We start from the raw sequence: 21310 nt of genomic DNA on the forward strand, positions 1-21310 counted from the left end.
TAAATAGATAGATGTAGAACCCCCCAGGAGAGAGAGACTGTAGATAGATCACATATAAAAACAAAACTTACTCACTTCCTCTGTAGGATACCAGTGGGGTCTCTGGATTCCACCCTAAATCAGGTCTCTCCCCCACACTGCATGCTCCCGATTCTGAGCTGCATGCCATCACTCAGCTCAGCTTTCTGTTTGTGGTCAGCACTGCAGGGCCGACTTCTGGCAGATGGGACAGCACAAATGGAGATGGGAGCATCTAGTGGCACCTGGCAGTACTACACTCAGCAGTGACACTGACAGCAGCTCTCTATTCTACACCCGACTGGCTCATAAGAGCCATCCTCTGGTTGAAGCTGTAGATAGAGTGTCTGCCGACCAGTACTGTTCATGGGGGGGGGGGTTTCTGGGTACTCAGAACTCTCCCCCGACATACACTACAGTAGAGCATATTATAAAGTCAATGTTAAGTACTTCAACCCAGTGGCTTATGATTCTATCACTAAAGTAATCTTTTTTTAATAACACACACTTAAAAAACTCTATTGATTTTGATGAAAAATACACTCGTTAAAAAAAAAAATTGCTTAAGGGCCCCTCTGGGGTTAGGGGCCCTGAAACTTAAGCTTCATTAGTTTCAGTATATCCAGCTTTGCCCTAACCCTAACCTTCCCTACCTGGTGCCTACACCTAACTTCCCCCCCTAGTGCCTAAGCCTAACCTCCCCCTCCCCGCACCCTAATCCTAACTCTCCCTCCACGGTGCCTAACCCTAATCTTCCCCCTAGTGCCTAACCCTAAGCTCGCACCCTAACCCTCCCCTAACTGGTGATACTTACCTTACGATGCCGTCGGTAGGGATACCGGTGCTGGGTTTCCGACGCTGTCGAGATTTCGGCACCAGTATTTCGACCGTAGGCATCCCGCACGCTGGGATGCCGACTACATCCTGGTGCTAGTAGCTTGTTTTAGCAGTTTACTTCATTAAAATTTTTGGGTGGCTATATACTAAAGATTTTGCACAAATCTTTATGGAGGCTGCACAAATTGCCCCATAAAATCAGTTATTCAGTAAGCAATCACATTGCTCCTATAAGTATTTATCTTGCATTTTTATTTTTAGACATTAACATACTAATAAAGAAAACTGTTTGTCCTTGAATAGCTATTATTGTATGAGTCACTAATTGAAGATAATTGTCAATGTGAAATAGACCTATTCATATGCTTTTAGCTGAAGCTAAGAACAAAAGTACAATAGAGTATGCATGACAAGAATACAGCTGCACACATCACTATCTGTGTATGGACTGCAATAAGTTCCATTTAATTACAGAAAGTCACCTGCATATAGGGATAATTCTGTGAAGGTGGAGTATGTAAAATTTGTTAAGAATGATGATTAATTCTGATTGCATGTTTTCAATATTTTAAGTATGACCCTCTAACTAGAGCAAAGCAATAACTTATGTGAGAATCCCACACAATATTGGTGTAATGTAAACAATATGAATTAAACATTTACCATGAAAATAGTAATTAATAAAGATGTGCGCCGACCCCCGTGTTTTGGTTTAGGTTTTGGATCTGTATTTCCCCTGGTTTTGGATCTGTATTGGTTTTGCAAAAACCTCCCTTCCGTATTTTGTTTTTTGTTTTTGGTTTTGGATCTGGATTTTTTCTTAAACAATCATGAAAACAGCTAAAATCACATAAAATGGGCCTGTTTTTGTTCCTATAGTATTATTAGCCTCAACAACATTTATTTATACTCGTTTCCAGTCAATTTTGACCACCTCACAGCTCACAATATTGATTTTTTTTATCTAGTTAAAGGCCAAAAGGTTGCATCCAGCTAGCTGGCTCAAAACTGAGTGATAAATAGAGTTGAGGACTGTGCAAAGATGATGGTTGGGGTACCTCTTGAGGATTGAAGAATTGATAGTTGATAATTGATACAGTCACTGACTGAAGGAGGAATTGATAGTTGATAGTTGGCACAGCCACTGGCTGAAGTAAGAGTAGTTGATACTTGATATTGGTGCAGCCACTGGCTGAAGTAAGAAGAGTTGATACTTGATAATTGGTGCAGCCACTGGCTGAAGTAAGAAGAGTTGATTCTACATAATTGGTGCAGCTACGGGCTTAAGTAGGAAGAATTGATATTTGATAATTGGGGCAGCCACTGGCTGAAGTAAGAATTAATAGTTGATAGATAGTTAATTGTTGATGCAGCCTTCGGGACGAATAGTAGTGGAAAACAGAGCTATGATTAGGAACCAGTCCTGCAACAGCCTTCAGGGCTGGAAATCTTGGCGGGATGTGGCCTTTGGGCTCTGTAGCAGGATGCTGCCTTTGGGCCGTGTAGCAGCCTTGAGGGCTGAGAACTCTTGGTGGGATGTGGCCTTTGGGCCATGCAGCAGGATGCGGCCTTTGGGCCATGTAGCAGCCTTGAGGGCTGAGAACCCATGGTTGAATGTCACTGTTGTGTGGCTTGTGCCACCGGTTTGATACAAGTGGCAGTACGCTGGCTTGTGTACACTTGACACTGCAGTATGGCTTGTGCCGCCGGGTTGACACAAGCAGCAGCACACTGGCACAAGCAGCAGCACACTGGTTTTCAAACACTGGGTGCCGAGGAGCAGCTTGTGACACAGGCGGCAAGTGACTGAAGTGCGGACCGTGCCGTCTGGATGACACAAATGGCAAGAGCAAAACAACGCAGACTGGGGAACTGGATACTCGACTTGAACAGAAGACTTACCGCAGAACCAGCGGAAACATGTGTGAATGCTATCACTGGCACCTGAGAAACGCATCAGAAAGGTAGATAAAGGAGGACGCATCAATCCGGGTCCGGCAGAGGTGATGTCAGCCAGATGGCCACCCCATCAATTTGGTGGTTCAGAATATTCTTTAAAAGAAATGAAAGGGGCATGCAGGAGATGCTGTCTGTGGCCATTACAATTTCTGGACATTCAAAAACCATAAAATTAAAAATGTCTGGCAGCAATGCCCCAAACAGCACATAATGCAAAGAAAAGAGGTGCAAGATGGAATTGTCTTTGGGCCCTCCCACCCAACCTTATGTTGTATATATGAAACAGGACATTCAGTTTAACAAACCAATCACTTCAGTGACAGGAACTGCCACTTGTGGCTGAAATGATTGGTTTGTTTGGACCCCCCCACAAAACAAACTGCCAATGCGCTGTGGACATTAGTTGCAATGATCCCATACACAAACTGGCTTTACAACATAGGTAAGATCAGATGTCATCATCGTCATCGTCATCATCATCATCCCCATCAGTGTGTACATCCTCTTCTTCACACAATATTAATTTGTCACAGCTGGAATCTACCATTACAGACGCTTCTGTAGTTTTTTTACTTAATTGCTGGTAAATGTCTTCCTCCTGGAATTTGTAATTCATTTTGATGTACATCATATTTTCCACATTCTCTTACGCCGATCACTGACAAGGTTCCCGACTGCGATGAAAACTCTTTCATAGTACACACTTGAGGATGGGCAACTTAAGTACAGCAAAGCCAGTTTGTGTAAGGGACTCCAAATTGCCTCTTTTTCCTGCCAGTAGTGAAACGGACTATCTGACATGCCTAGTATTTGAATGCTATCCCTAAAATAACCATCCACCGTTCTCTGGATGGTGACCGTATCAGACAAAGTCACGGTAGACATGTCACTCATTGTAGGCAGTTCTTTCAGACCCAACTAGATGTCATTAGTTTTTGCTGACTGATCTGCATCTGCATCACCACCAGCAGTGGGTCTCTTAGGAAAATTTAGTTTTTTCCTGGTAGCTGCAGAAACTGAAGGAGGAGATGATGCCGTGTCACGTGCCACTTGAGCTGGGACCCACGTGGAGGAGCTGCTCATTGGCTAAGCCCACGTATATAGACAACAGCCAGCCAGCCCCTATGGAAAACAGCAAGCTAGCCCCTATGAACAGGACAACAGCCAGCCAGCCCCTATATGGACAACAGCCACCCCGCCCCCTATGGACATTAAGCAGCCAGCCCCTGAGTGACAACAGTAGCCAGCTCCTATGCACAGCAACCGCACAGCACAGCGATCACATTCACAGCCCCCTCCCTCATCACTCTCCACAGCCGGAATGAAAATGGCGGTGATCGAGTGGAACTTTTATACAATCCAAAACCTGCGAGAATCCGACAGTGAGATGATGATGTTTTGCCTCGTTTTGAGATCTGAGTCAGGCGGGAAAACCCGAGCCGGCTCGGATCCGACTCTGATCTGCGAAATTCGGGTGGGTTCGGATTTCTGAGTTCCGAACCCGTCATCTCTTGTAATTAATGAAAGAAATGGAATAAACTTTTATTGACAGAAGCACATTATTATTTAACATCAAAATACTTAGTGCATAAACATATAACATTTTTGTAGAATATAGTAGAGAGATGTGCGATTCGGTTCTCCAGAAATCCGAAACCACCTGAATTTTGTGAATCTGGACAGTTCCGAGTCGCAGTTCTAATCTCCTGAGGAGATCCAGATATATCCGTTACAGTTCTGATCTTCCAACGGTTCTGAATTTGGATTTAAATCCGAATTTGGGATTTTGTATTACAAAAATAACAATTTTAGCTGTTTTTAAAAGCGTATTATCATTTAAAAAAAAAAAAATCCAGATCCAAAACCAAAATCAAAACCAAAACACTTGAGGGTGGTTTTGCAAAACCAAAACACTGGGGTCAGTGCACATCTCTAGAATATAGTGGAACATTTTGTGATATTTTATATTTTATTACATGTACATGATAACTTGTAAACCGAAATTTTGTCAGAAATGGTGTAGTGGGTACAATCATGTGTAAGTACTCACTTTAAAATTAAGAAATAAACTCACTTTCTGTCATTTGCTCTCTCCTCTGTGTGTGTGTGTGTGTGTGTATGTGGGTGTGTGTGCATATATATATATATATATATATATATATATATCTAAACAAAAAACACTAATCCACGTCACTCACCATTCCTAGATTTGGGGTGCAACATGGTATGTGACCAAATTGTTTAAATAGAAGTCACAGGGGCTCTGCACTCACCATAATAACTAACAATAATAATAATAATAAACATAATAAACAGTGGGGTTTTGGTTCATGAATTGATCAATGCATTTAAGCTTGCACCCCCCGTCACGGAACCCCACTTTACCCCTGTGATTTATATATATATATATATATATATATATATTCAAAGAAGTCAGCACTCCCATTCAAATAAGCTCATAACCAAGGTGCCAAACAAAAATAGAATAGTCAAGTCAAGGCAGTGGCACTCAGCGGATTTAAACAGACATTTTAGAGCAGATCTATTTGCATCAATGCTTCGGGTTTATTACAACCTAGCATTAGGATACACAAAAAGTGAAATGAGGCAGCACATACAGTACCTTAAATACCCCATAATATATATATTTTTTTATATTATTTTTGTTTCTTCAAAAATACCTTTATCCTGTACCCAGAGGCATAACTAGGGTCTTCGGTGCCCAAAGCGAAATGAACGCCCCCCCACACAAACAAAACTATATACATGCACAGAAGGTGCGCGGCAAAAAATGGGCATGGCCACATACCTGAAGGGGCATGGCCACTGAAACTAGGGCATGCCAACATTACACGCTACCCATTTCTTGGCACTCTGGTTTCTCACAATGTGGAACCTCTGAAAAATTTATCCTTCCTGGGATAACGGCGTCTTCAGTCGGTATTCACTATTCATATAGGTCACATCGTCTGGAAGATGCCTGTTTGGGTAGGAATATTAACAAGGTCATCATCATACAACAGTGGTTCACCCAGACTCATGCCCCCTGAATAACTTCCTACCCCCTGAATCTCTCAGCCACACCATCTCCCCTATGTGTTTCTCAGCCACACCATCATCTTCCTTCTGCATTTCTCTGCCACACCATCATTTCCCCCCCAGCGTCGTCTCCCCCTTCATTCTATGTATCTCTGTGTGTCTCCCTCCCTTTATTCTATGCTTCTCTGTGGGTCTCCCCCCTTTATTCTATGCCTATGTGTGTGTCTCTCCATATCAAGGTTGACCCCATCAGATGAGTCCCTTACATCCTCGATACTAACACATTGGGCCAAATGTAATAGGGTGAGAGTTTAGAAAATGTGAGAGTTTAGCAGTAAACTCTCACATTGGTTGAGTTTTATCTTCAAAATGGGAAAACATCTGAATGAGATTTTTAATCGTGAGAGTTTTTTAAGCCTAAAAAAACATGCAAGTTTGCTCTGTTACTTTGTTTTTGGACTCTATTACATTATCAAAGTTTAAAATGTGTCAGAAACTCTCACTTTTCTAAACTCTCACCCTATTACATTTGGCCCATTATGTCAGTTTATGAAGAACGTACCATAATAGTGCCTATTCTAATATGTACACACACTCACTATGGAATGCATTGTAGGTGTAAATTAGCATTTCACAGAATTTAGAGTCTATGACTCTAGCTGCACAATGTTGTTCAATTTATAGTACTATATTATGGACCAGTTGCTGAAAAAGATAAATATTTATCAGTCTTGAATTTTTTTTCTAGTTTAGAAAATATATGCAGCTTGTATGTAGACACAGAAAAGAGAAACAAATACAGAAGAAACCATAGTACATTATGCTAATTATTTTCATGAATGGGAACTGGAATGCCTCAAGTTTAGTGCTTGGCCCAAACTGAATGGCTTTAAGATGTGCCTAGCATGACGTTTTAATTTGAATAGAAAGCACTAAATCATATTATGTAACACACATGGTTTTAAATTAGGGATTAGCAGGTTCGGATTTACTCGGTTCTTATCGCTACTTTACCGCAAGTTCGGATTTATTTTATTGGCTATCCAAAAGCACATAATAGCCAATAGCCAATAAAATGCCGTTTTGAGAACCGAGTAAATCCTTGTAAATCCAAACCCGCTCATCCCTATTTTAAATACATATTTCTTAACAGATGGATTGTAGTAAATAGCCAAATCTCTTTATACTGTATATAAAATAAAGTCCTCAGTTTAGGGGCCTCTATGTTCATTTCAGCTAATCTCTTGTACCACTGGAAGGATTTTGATGGGGTTTTCACTATTCTATGCAGCATAGGTTTAAGTGTATGAACCATTCATCTGTGATAAAAAGGAGCCAAGCTATGATGATTTTAGTGACGTAAGTGACAGAAAATAATTCTTCCACCAAGCTGTTGTATTGGAGCTGGCCAGGGTGCTGAAACAGCAAGATAGCATTTAAAACTGAGGCTTGGAATGAAGCAAGTCTCAGAAAACACTGCTGTGTGAGTGAGTGACTGACTACTGCTGCTGCAGGGCCGAGGGCTGTGCTCTGATTGGCTCTCACTGTACCAGAGAACCAATCAGAGATAGCAAAGTGCCACGTTGCTTAGCAGCAGCCTTGAGAGGGGAGGGAGTCAGGAACTGAGCAGGGTCACATCTGAGGCAAATATAGAGTGAGAGACAGCCTCCAATGAATCCATGAAGATGCCCTGATGCAGACACAGCAGCCAGGAAGCTGTCAGGGGAGGCATAGCTATCAGGAATTTAAATAAAAAATGAAACAGCTATTGGAACACCATAGTATGATTTCCATTCGCTGGTGGCAAACATCGTACCACCACCATCAAATGGTAAAAACACTTTTATCAGAACAAAAACATTGATGGTTAGTAACCATTGGATTCCGATGTCCATCGTTACACTGAACCTGCATATGGACTCCGTCCACCACTCCTCCACCGTGAAGTGCTCCATCTCCAGCATGATGTACCCACTCAGCCATATGCTCTTGGTGAACTGGAGGCACCTTCCATGGAAGTCAGCTGGGGATTGTGATGAGATGCAGCAGACTGTGGTGACATGGTATAGGTTGTTATGAGATGCAGGAGTCTGTGGTGAGATGCAGGGGACTGTGGACATGTTGTTATGAGATGCAGGAGGCTGTGGTGAGATGCAGGGGACTGTGGTGACATGGTATAGGTTGTTATGAGATGCATGGGGCTGGGGCGAGATTAAATTGCTACTGTGCAAAGCTGGGGTGGGACGCTAGTAGCAAGATAAATAAAATTATTAAAAAAATTATATAATATAATCTTTGAGTAGGGATATTGTTGTTTTGCCTCATGCTTTCATGAGTAAGTTGTATGATGGTGAAAAAAAATCACTATTAGCCTCTGGCTGCACTTCCACTTAATTATGAAACTCATTATTCTCTATTACTGGTGTCAAAGCTGGATAATTGGCTGAGACAAGATCAGTTTAAAATTGAAGCATGCGCGACGCCATCTTGCGAATGGCAGCTAGACTCCATTTTAGAAACAAGAATCTGCAAGACACCATTTTGCGACCAGCATCACTTTAAGTTACAACTCACGAGCTAAGAACAGATGGCAATGTTTTTGATAATCTAAATAGAATAGACAATGCACCAGAAACTGTGAGGGTTTTACATACAAATTGGGAATCCCTGTTGGCAATTGTAATATAATCCAGGCATTGATCTACACAATTGGATTTGCCTGAATCCAAACAGGTTTTAGCTTCATACCCAGACAGGATGGTTTAGGTTCACAGCTGGAGGTCACATTTGCATTGCAGTCTGAAACTGTGAGTGAGGAATGATATGTGTGTGTATGTATGTATATATATATATATATATATATATATAAATATGTTAAGTCCATCATAGATGGAATCTCATGCATAAACACCGCACATTACGCGCAATTGAGCTGCTAACATGACGCCCAGTAGTGAATGCACAATTATTAGCATCATGCGATTGCATCTTTCACCATTTCACATAAAGTACACACATTATGCTTAAGACCCCGAATGAAAATACCGTTTAGTAGCTAAATGTGCACGCATCTGTCCCCAGTTAACTAGCGTCTTCATATCAAATTATCATATTCACTTACAAGGTTCCATTAGCTTTAAGATATAAGATTTAAGTTTATTCAGTTAATATAAACGCTGTGAAATAAAGATATTTGATAACTAAGGTTTTATACATGCTAAACAAGTCGTGTTTGGTTTTGTACTGATGCGTACTCTTTTTACAGTATTCAGGTGTTATCGGTGGGGAGGTCGCATCATGCATTCTCGAGGCAACAAGCAACAAAATGTATATTTCATGAACAACTGTTAGGATGTTACAGGGGGTGGGAAGGGAAAGACACCCAGCTGTTAGAGGCAGGAAGAGTCTATTTGAACCAACCTGTTAAATGCTTTGTAACAGATGCTTCTCCCCTGGGAACCAATGACATCAGCAGCAAACTTCTCTATTGTCCTGTCTATTCTGAGGGGGTATAAATATGTGTGCTCCAACACTGGGTCTTTAGTCATCTTGCTGAATGCTGACTGAGGGGTTTCTTGCTGATGCCTAACATCTGGTACCGGAAGTGCTGCGTATGTATACTGTACTTGGGTCTGTATAATTCCTTTAGCACCTAAATTGTGTCTGGATCAATTGCGTGTAACTGTCTGAACTTTTACTTGAATAACACTTGTGCTTTGGAACCACGGATTCCAGGTCTAAGTCTTTATTAACTGTATGACTGCGTACGCAAATTAGCGTCATCCTTAGAGGTTTATAGGAAGGATTTTAGAAGGTACAGGCAGGGGTATATAGAAATACTTTTTAATATCATCAGATGGGGGCTCATCGAGTGAAGTCACTTACCTACTCACACGGCACATACGGCTATCGATATCTCAGCAAAGGTTGGAGTGGCCACATGCAGGGTTTTCCTGCAACCGCTTTGTGCTGGAAAATCGATATCCATTTTCGTGTGAGCAAAGGAAGCTGACTAGAATCCAGGGACAAGAAAGAAAAAAGTTTGTTTTCCTTTGTTGATAGAACCTAGCGTTTAAAGGGGTGCCGCAGTATTGAGTATGCGGCTGAGTCACAGTTTTGCGCACAGAAAAGATGCACTTTTGCGTACGCAGTTAAAAAGTCATTATACGGTTGTGTGGTAGTCGCATTATTATTTTTATGTTGCTGGTCGCACAATAGTGTATACGCACTTCCGGTTCTGCTGCCACATGTTTTAACAAAGCCGTTGAGGTTTACCTTTTTCAATTGTTACCAATATCTGGGTTAACATTTATTTTTCTGCGCAGGATAAAAGTGTGTAACAGTGAATATTTGTTGAACAAAGTTAAGGGTACCGTATGACCTTTAAGGGCTAGGTGCAAGGGTTAGTCTAGCCGCTCGGTAAGTAGCTTTACCGTTCTATACACAGTAGCAGGTGTACATGTTGTCTTTTTTGTAGAGAGGTGTGTGAGAGTAGCCGACATATAAACTCTCATAGGTGTGGAAGTTGCCTTACTAAATCTTATCCGGGTGTGGAAGTTGCCTTTTTCAAATCTTATCCAGGTGTGGAAGTTGCCTTACTAAATTTTATCCAGGTGTGTGGGTGCCGCTGCCTTAAATCGTCCACAGGTAAGTGAAAGTATCTTGATTGTCTTCCACCAGTTTAAATCTTTATTGAAAAGCATAGGAGTTCTCTCAGAGTGGGAGCCGCGCAAACAGTAGAGATGTTAGACAATGATGTGCTACTAATGGAGGCGCCGATCGGATTGGCCCGTCGTATCATGCATACTAAGTATGGTACTTATGCAATAAGGTATTGTGATTTATGGTTTAATGTGACGAGGAAGAGTGTTAGACCGTTTCCCAGAATTGGTAGTTTTGATAAGGATGTATTAAATAATGTCCGGGATCACATCAGTTTGATGCGCTCCCGAGAGAAAAAGGTTAAATATTTTGAATGTTTAAAAGTGTGGCAGCATGAAGGGGATGCGTGGCTTAAGAATGTGCAAACAACGCAAACTAGCGTTGTGAGCACATTGCCAGAAAATACATCCGCGACGCTGAATTGCAATACGGGCGAGTCGCAAAATGGCGCGCCCATGCGGCAAGGTAGCATCGTGGAGAGTATTGCCAGCAGTTCACGCTCTCCTCCCCCACCTTATGTGGATGGAGGTGCAAGTACAGTTACCAAAAATACCCATAAAAATTTAACAAGCAACTTGTACCCTCTCTTAAGCAACTATAAAGAAAATGTGGATGATGAGCCTATTGTAATGTCTGTCATTTCCCATGCTGTACAAATGATAGATGCTGCATCACCACAATCACGAGTGGTGCCGCCATCTCCATCGGTAACAGAAAGGGAAGTGTTAATGCCCTCTGCACCCGTAGAGGAAGTTGTTCATACCATACGCAGCAGCAGCAGACTAAACCCCCAGCCAGGTAACCAGGTCAAAGGTAGCAGCACTACCGGTCTGCATCCCATTCGGACAATTACTGTTCAAAATGGAAATGCAGATGCAAACGGTATAGTGCCCATGAGGGAAGTAGTAATGCATTGTCCTCGTACAAGAGCAGAACTAAATTCCATCATAAATGATTTCCCCGATCCCAAAAAGGAATTAACCAAATGTCAAAGATTTTTGAGAAATTTGGGTAGTTCACATGAACCCACTAATAAAGATTGGCATGTGATGTTAAGGGCCTGTCTACCACGCAATACCGACGTGACAAAATTTATCACGGATAGTGTATTGGCTGGTGACGTTCCCTTAACAGACCAAGTAAACCAAGGTAACATTTCCCGCATTGTAACTCAATTGGGTGTATATTTTCCAGTAGTAGTTAACTGGAACAAAATTTTCACCATTAAGCAGAAGGAGAGTTTAAAAACCCGGGTTCAGACCTCACAACCTGGCTGGAGGGGAGTCACAATAGATACACTCATAGAATCTGCCATAGAGCATGATAAAAATATCACAAAGAAGAGAGAGAGACCCAGAGTGAAAAACTAATGGCTGTCAGTATCCAAGCTCTGGAGGGAATGACAATAACATCACAGCCAACAGACACACCAGCACCCACACAATCACCTGCACCTGAACAGTTACACGTCCTCACCAATCCCACACCACAGCAAACACATCCTTACCCCACATATCATACACAACCACAGGCCTCATACTACCCACAAACTTCATACCTCCCACCATACCCTTATCCTCCACATCCTTACCCATACCCACCATCTTTTCCTCTTGCTCAACTCCCACAACAATCCTTTCATCCAACCCATTCAAAAACATGTTTTAACTGCAACCAAGCGGGACACATAAGTAAGTACTGCAAAATAAAGAACACCACACAGGAACACGAGTTTCCCATGGGTTCATAGGCAACCCCAGTATCTTCTCCCAGGCCTTATATGACTGTTTACAATCTTTTCAACCTGCCGATGGATCTGTTCTAGTGTAGAGTGTGGACGATTTATTGTTGTATTTAGGTCTTGTTTAAATGATATTAAACTGTTGTGCTTTGTCTCCCACTCCCAGGATACAAGGTTGATAAGGATAAACGGCAGCCATGCCAGGCTAAGGTTGACTACTCGGAATATTATCCAACCCAGTGGCCCAGGCATTATTTAGAGCAGTAGCTATTAATAACAAAATTTAATTGCAGGAACCTGTATGCAGATACTATATCCCTAGAATTATTAAAAATCATAGGGGGACTTATTTTATAGGCGACGTTTCCAAGAACATGTGTAAGGTGATGGGTAACAACACTAAGATTATCCCAGACTGTCTTTTCCATTATTTGCCCCCCTTTGAGATACTGTTCAAACAGGCAGCCTCATGTGAAAATATGATAATGAGGTTACTGTACAGGGTCTCACGAAGATGAATGCGAATAACAGAAATTGAAAGTGTTATTAACTAACATATTTAATGCAAACTGTCATGATGTCAAATCTGGAGAATTTGTTATGATCCAAATTTTTTTAGCTCAGGTTGTTTGACTGATCAGTGGAAAGGTCCGTATCTGACGATACAACATCCACAAAGGGTGGCCGAGGAAGATACGTGGGTCCATTCCACTCACTATAGGGAGGTTAATCAACCGGTGGAGATACAAGGCAGAGACAAGGCCGATAATGTAGACCTGTCGATTGCGAGCTTGTACTGGAAGGATTAAAAAGGTGACGGTGAGATATCTGAGCTAAAGAAATGTGTAGATCAGTGCTTCCAGCAATGGAGTGGTCTGCTGTGGTCATCCTAGTTCTTTTATTTTCCAGAGTTTTTGTCATGATGATCTGTTTGGGGATACTCAGTGTCTGTGATGGAGGACCGATAAAGGAAATGTGAGCTGATGGCAGAGCTGATGGAGTGGAGTCAGGAGGAGGAGTGCAATGCCAATCAGGGGAGTGGCTGACCAATTTTAGCATTGTAATTGTTATGTTATTTGGGAAGAATACTTCCAGAAGTTATGACCCTCACACATGTTGAAATGCTTGGTATACGTAAAAAAAACATACCAACACCATATCTTCACACGCAATATGAACACAGAGGCTAAAGAAACATGATACCTGGTGATGTGCATAAAGCAACTCAGTTAATTAGTGAGACAACTGGCTTTCAAGTTTTAGTCGCACTGGATCCCACCAGAATTGCTTGGGGTACATTCAGATTTAGATATATTCAGGAACTAAATTGATAGATAATATCACCGAGATGTACGATGACACATTCAGGTATACAGGGAGAGAATTGCAAGCGTACAAGAAAGAACTGGTGCAACACAGGCTAGTGTTGAATTATTTAACTGCTGTTACTGGAGGGTATAGCGTAACATTAGCCACCCAATTTGGAGTAAAATGTTGCACCTATGTCACCAATGATACCAGCGACCCTAAGGAGGTGATAGACCAGAAGATGGATGAAATTCTGCAGCTTAAGTGGGAATTTCGCAAGAACCATAACGCTTCAGTGGCTGAAGAGGGGAGAAGATAGAAGGATGGGTTTCATGGCTGAACCCAGTGAAATGATTCTCAGGTCTAGGGGAATGGATCCAGGAAGTGATCGCCAGCATAGGCAAACTTTTAATCCTTATACTAATTGTCATCATAGTAATTGACATATGTGTCCGATGTGTTCCTATTGTGTTGAAGTGTGGAAAATGTAAAAATAGAGTAAAACGAAAGAATGAAATTATGATGGTGGCCAGGTATGAATACCGAGGTAAATACAGAACTGCATTACAACCCTGAGCTAGGAAACACCATCATTTAATGTATTATATTTAGCCATGCATAGAATGTATTATTGAAATGTTATTTTTAAAACACCTCAGATAATGTAAAGTCTAAATTCCCCTTCAAGACTGCTTTTATAAGACTGGTGCATCCCCACACTTTTCACATGATCTTCCAAGATCCGCGGTGTGTGTATAATAGTAGTTTTATGTCCCCATCCAGAGACACATTATTGATGGATTAAGAACCACCTTGTGCCATCCCATAATCACACTAAATAATATGTAAATGTAAGCCTAAATTAAATTCTAATAGCAGATTGTGATAGCATGTTGTTCGCTATCAAAGGGTGGACTGTCAAAGCTGGATAATTGGCTGAGACAAGAACAGTTTAAAATTGAAGCGTGCGCGACGCCATCTTGCGAATGGCAGCTAGACTCCATTTTAGAAACAAGAATCTGCAAGAACAGATGGCAATGTTTTTGATAATCTAAATAGAATAGACAATGCACCAGAAACTGTGAGGGTTTTACATACAAATTGGGAATTCCTGTTGGCAATTGTAATATAATCCAGGCATTGATCTACAAATTGGATTTGTCTGAATCCAAACAGGTTTTAGTTTCATACCCAGACAGGATGGTTTAGGTTCACAGCTGGAGGTCACATTTGCATTGCAGTCTGAAACTGTGAGTGAGGAATGATATGTGTGTGTATGTATATATATATGTATATATATATATATATGTTAAGTCCATCATAGATGGAATCTCATGTATAAACACCGCACATTACGCACAATTGAGCTGCTAACATGATGCCCAGTAGCGAATGCACAATTATTAGCATCATGCGATTGCATCTTCACCATTTCACATACACACATTATGCTTAAGACCCCGAATGAAAATACCATTTAGTAGCTAAATGCGCACGCATCTGTCCCCAGTTAACTAGCGTCTTCATATCAAACCCCGTACACTCACACATTACATATTCACTTACAAGGTTCCATTAGCTTTAAGATATAAGATTTAAGTTTATTCAGTTAATATAAATGCTGTGAAATGAAAATATTTGATAACTAAGGTTTTATACATGCTAAACAAGTCGTGTTTGGCTTTGTACTGATGCGTACTCTTTTTACAGTATTCCGGTGTTATTGGTGGGGAGGTTGCATCATGCATTCTCGAGTTATGGATCACAGAGGCTACAAGCAACAAAATGTATATTTTATGAACAACTGTTAGGATGTCACAGGGGGCGGGAAGGGAAAGACACCCAGATGTTAGAGGCAGGGAGAGTCTATTTGAACCAGCCTGTTAAATGCTTTGTAACAGATGCTTCTCCCCTGGGAACCAGTGACATCAGCAGCAAACTTCTCTATTGTCCTGTCTATTCTGAGGGGGTATAAATATGTGTGCTCCAACACTGGGTCTTTAGTCATCTTGCTGAATGCTGACTGAGGGGTTTCTTGCTGATGCCTAACATCTGGTACCGGAAGTGCTGCGTATGTATACTGTACTTGGGTCTGTATAATTCCTTTTGCACCTAAATTGTGTCTGGATCAATTGCGTGTAACTGTCTGAACTTTTACTTGAATAACACTTGTGCTTTGGAAGCACAGATTCCAGGTCTAAGTCTTTATTTACTGTATGACTGCGTACACAAATTAGCGTCATCCTTAGAGGTTTATAGGAAGGATTTTAGAAGGTACAGGCAGGGGTATATAGAGGTTCTTTTTAATATCATCACTGGTAATGTAGTTTATATAATTTTCTGAGTTTAGTACTGTCACAATTTTGGTCCCATTTGGACTGATCTGAGCATACTAGACACACACTTTTTATGTTATTTTACAGTATATCATTACTAAAAATGAATCAACATCTAGTATTGAAAATGGTTATTGTACAAAAATTGTACTGCTCCCTAGTAATCTTGTGTACGGGGCCAGTGCTAGAATGTTTGGCACCCCTCTGTAAACTATAAATTTGCGCCCTCCTACAAATAGGTCCTCTTGTCATGACTCTATACATATACAATAAACTTATTCGGATTTCTATTTTACTCTTATTGTCTTTTATTTAATTTAACTGTGTTCTTTATATATACACAGAAGACTCCAAGAAAATAGATTTGGACACCATTACTCTTATACCACATTCATACACTTAACTTGACAGCTCCTTGACAGTTACATTAGCCTTTATTTTAAATCACACATTTCTTAAGACTTGAACCCAGCACCTATCACATTTGCAGGCAAGAAGGCTCTTGCAAGTACAAAAGATATACGCACTCTATTTAACACACACCCTCCTTTATTTAACACACATTTCTCATTACTGTCATACCTGGGATTCAAACCCATCACCTCACACTTTGCAGTCAGACACCTTACACATGGATCTATTTGTTATATTACGAGGATACTAGGAATGGGGTAAGAGGGAAGGAGAACCATAGATACCATATATTATGAAAGGTAGCAACTTTATTGCTACAGAGTTATGCATTCCATCCTGGCTAGGAACCAGACATGGTTCATTACTTCACACAGAATTGGGGGATTTGATATTTTCCAGTGTATGATATATGTAGGAAAAGTTTGTTTGTTGATTTATCAATATAAGGTTTGAAAGCACAGCAAGCATGTTTGTAATAGAAATGCAAATGACAATCCCTGTGACGTTCTAAATAAGGGATTTTATGGTACACCAAAAATTTGCAATCTTGGGACAGGATCATCGGATGTGCTTAAAGCTACCAGCTTGACCACATTCCCTCCAGCACTGGTTGGATGTGGTAGGGTATATCCAGTGGAGGTGCTCAGGGACTAGATATCATGTGGTGAGCATTTTGTAGGAATGGAGTCTATTGTGCTAGGGCTGTTCACCAAGGACCCCTGCAAGGAGGTTTGGACTTAGCTGCATCTGACACGCAGGTTGTGGCACTCATCCTGGGTTCCTTAGTATAGGTGCTGGTATACTCTGGAATGGAGCAGTGAACAATGGAGGCTTATAAATGTAGTTGACAAGCTGGATCAGAATCAGATGGACTAGACGGTAACAGGGATCAGACAATTTCAGAGTCAGTAAAGAAAAAAACAGGTGCGCTGATAATTGAGTAAAGGCCACTTTCATATAAAAGCAGCTGACTCAGAGGAAACTCTACAAAGGTTCCTACAAAAGATGCCAGAAAAAAAAAATATTAGAGTCTGCGCTATAAAATGAAGGAACAATCAATATAGAATATAAGATAGCCCTTGAGCTGTAATTAAGAATTTGGTTTATTCAAACATGAAACGTATAAAAAAGACTGACTGCAGCCATGGCAATTAAAATGGTTACAAATATGAAATGTAGTAACAAGATATAGCAACAAAGTAATAATAATAAATTACAGTCACACTATGTATCAATAGCACACTATTCATTGGCTGCTATATTATTCTCTTTGAAGCCTATATAGTAGAATCCGAATCTCCAAACGGTCACTGCAAATGTGAGGTCCTCTGGCACGTTTGCTCTATTTAATGAGTCCTCTATAAAACATAAAACTGTGGTAAATGTTAAGCAGTTAGTTAGCACAATGTGTCGGCCACCAGGATAAGTGATGTAAATGCACCAGTGTTGTTACCTCCGGATCAAATTGATAGATAAGCCCAATAGAACACTGGATCTAAGGGCTGGAGAGTGTGCTTGTGGATGTATGTAGCAGTCCGCCCTCCTCAAACACCGGAGCCGCAGGTCACGGCAAGGGGGATTATTGTGCAGCTGCACATCAAACCACAGCGACCAGCCCACTGGACAAAGTCCCAACATAGATGTTCACATGGGCAGTGCACAGTCTCCAATTGGTGCTCTGACACAGCACAGTAGATCAGAAAGTATGTAATTGATACCTTTTATAGGTGCAATTCACTACAAATCATGCAGCAGGTGGGTTAACATTTAAGGCAAGTAAAAACACAAATACTTGAAAACCATAATTACTGCACAGAGAATAGTGAAACCCAATCCAGTGCTAATTGTAGTTAGATGTAATATACACCAATTGTCAAAAAATTATTTGCCCAAAAAATATTTGGGAAGAAGACCACACCTTGATTGATAATAAACCCAGACAAGTAATAACATGAAGTGGTAAATACCACATTTATTCATAAATCATAATTAAAAACACACAAAAAAAGAAGATAATTCAAGCATAGGTCAAGACAGCACATATAAATTTCATATGAAAATAGAATCTCTGGGTAAATCCTGTTTCATACCCTCATTGGCCGGTGTTGTGTGCAAACTTGTGGTAAAGAAGCCAAAGTCTGGATGAAGGCAAAGTTTCTGCAACACACCACAAACATGAAAGCCCTTTGGTTAGGTAGATCAGGAACCCGGGGCATGATTCAGAGACGCTCGTAAACGGTCGCTCGTTCGCTCCGAGCAATGTTCGCACAACTGCGCATGCATATGGGTCATAATGCGCATGCACAAGCCAGTCATTGCGGTCGGAAATCGTGAGCTCGCAAAACAGCGAGGGGCTGCTAATTTGATTGACAGAATGTACCATTTGTGGGTGGTAACAGGGGAAGGTGCTTGAAAACGGGGGAGTGGAGATCCAAACGCAGGCGTGCCTAACGGTATAAAGGGCGTTTAATGGAAGTGCATAATTAGTAAAGGAGCGTCATCGACCACGTCACTTGATTGTCTTTTAGCCTGAACTGCTCGCAGTGATTGCGGTAAGAAAATCCTACCACAAGCACTGCGAGCAGTTCAGATGCCTTTCGATGTTCCCGATTAATCTAATAAATACCGGAGATGACGTGTGATGCGAACGGCAAAGGGGTTTCTTTATAAAATAGCGAGCGCATTTTTAGTTCACTCGCTCAGACATAGAGGCGTCAACAAACCGCAAAGAGCGAGCGCTCAATTTAAATAGCCGGACCCTTTTTTGGAATGACCGTCCATAATTAGCGTCCGGGTTTGAATCAGGCCCCCAGTTCAAACAGCATGTCATCTGCACAATGCATTTTGGAAACAGTAGTCCTTTTTCAAGCGCAGATCAGGATTTACCCAGAGATTCTATTTTCATATGAAATTTATAAGCTGTCTTGACCTATTCTTGAATTATCTTCTTTTTTCTGTGTGTTTTTAATTATGATTTATGTTATTCCTTTTCTAGGTTTATTATCATTCCTGGTACGGTCTTCTTCCCAAATATTTTTTGGGTAAATGATTTTTTGACAATTGGTATATATATTACATCTAACTATAATTAGCGCTGGATTGGGTTTCACTATTCTCTGTGCACTATTTAAAGCACAGTAGATGTTTGTTAGCAGCGATTCAAATAGACAGCCAGCATCGGTCAGCAGGAGAATATTAGCGCTGTCTGTGATCCAAAGGAACAGTCAATGTTAGGTAGTCAGAGGGGAGAAACGCATCAAGACTTCCACTCTATCAGGGTTTTATTTCAAAAGGAAATGGAGGTGCTCGGGGACTAGATACCATCTGGTGAGCATTTTGTAGGAACGGAGTCTAACATGCTGGGGTGTTCACCAGGGATCCCCGCAAGTTGGTTTGGAATTATCTGCGTCCGACATGCAGGTCACGGCCTACAGGTGCTGGTATACTCTGGAATGGAGTGCTGTACAATGAAGGTGCATAAACGTAGTCAACAAACCGGTCAGAATCAAACAGACTAGACAGTACCAGGGATCAGACAACTTCAGAGTAAGGAACGAGGCCAAGATCAAAACCGGAATACCAAGTGGTGTACCAGGGATAAGACGGAATCAGGTCACAGGCAAGCCAGAGGTCAGTAACGAGTCACAGGGATCACTAAAGGCAGGAACACTGAGTATGGTATGGGAGCCTAAACTCTGGCAAGGAAGTGTTCCCAGGAACTTCATTAAATAGGAGGAGTTTCCAATGGGTGCCGAATAAGCTTCCCAATTTAGGTGCGCCTGGCCCTTTAAGTTCTGCGCAGAGCAGCACGCACGTACCTATGGGAGCCACCTGTGCAGACCAGCAGGAGACAGCACACTACAGCTGGAAGAGAGAGAACCCGGGTATCTCTTGCCCACTGCCCCACCTGTCCCTGGAGCCCAAATGCTGCCAGACCCAGTAAGTAGATGCTAGGGTCCGACGTGTTGTGACAGCCGGGATATTGTCAGGATAAGGACAGCAGGGATTCTGGCTTTCACAATACTGGCATCACAAGTGGGGTGCGGACCACACCCGGGTGTTGACCGCCAAGAGGTGATATCAAAGTGCCGACTCCTCCTCAGTGATAGGAGCCAGGTGCTGCACTGTAGTGTGTTATAGGAGGGAGATGGAACCCTTGTATATGGGATTATGGTATAGTAGGTGCATATTCACTCTATTTGGATGAGCTGCCACATCAAGGTGTTTTTTAGAGTAGTCTGTACAAAGTTGCAAATCTGAAGCAATTGATAGAATTTGTTTAATGAGATGTGATATAGTTTGCAAAATATTGAGGAGCAAATTTTCCTATTATGTGGTGGAAGTGTGTGATCCCCGAAGCCTTCCACTCAGATGCCATAATATCGTCCAGGCCCAGTTTAAAAAGAGAATGGCTCCAAATCGAAACAAGATGTGAAGGATGTTCTTATAGGTTGATATTTTCACTTACACAGGGGTCTATGTACTAAGCCTTGGAGAGAGATAAAGTGGAAGGAGATAAAGTACCAACCAATCAGCTCCTAACTGCCACTGTACAGGCTGTATTTGAAAAATTACAATTAGCAGCTGATTGGTTGGTACTCTATCTCTGTTCACTTTATCTCTCTCCAAGGCTTAGTACATAGACCCCATAGTCTCAAACATTAGTTTGATGTGTAATCGCTAGTCAGGTAATTTTCATGGTCTTCCCATCAATTAGTGCCTGGTGCAGCATACCAAGCCAAGACTTCACCATGCAGCTTTATAATACTTGAGGGACATAGGTAGCCCCAGCTCTCCTGAGATCGAAGCTCTGTCCAGCAGATATCTTTTTAGATGTTTTTCTTTTATTGTCGCAGCCAAATTTGTTGCAGGTTGTTTGGAGCAAGGGAATTGCCCAACCTGGCACAGCAGTGGGTAAAAATTCCGAAATATGTATAGCATTTTGGGTAAAACATTCATCTGTATTGCATTAAAGTGCTCTAGGGCTGATTCAGAC

The sequence above is a fragment of the Taudactylus pleione genome, unplaced genomic scaffold, assembly GCF_031769625.1.
Source record: "Taudactylus pleione unplaced genomic scaffold, aTauple2 ptg000041l, whole genome shotgun sequence".
NCBI lineage: Eukaryota > Metazoa > Chordata > Amphibia > Anura > Myobatrachidae > Taudactylus > Taudactylus pleione.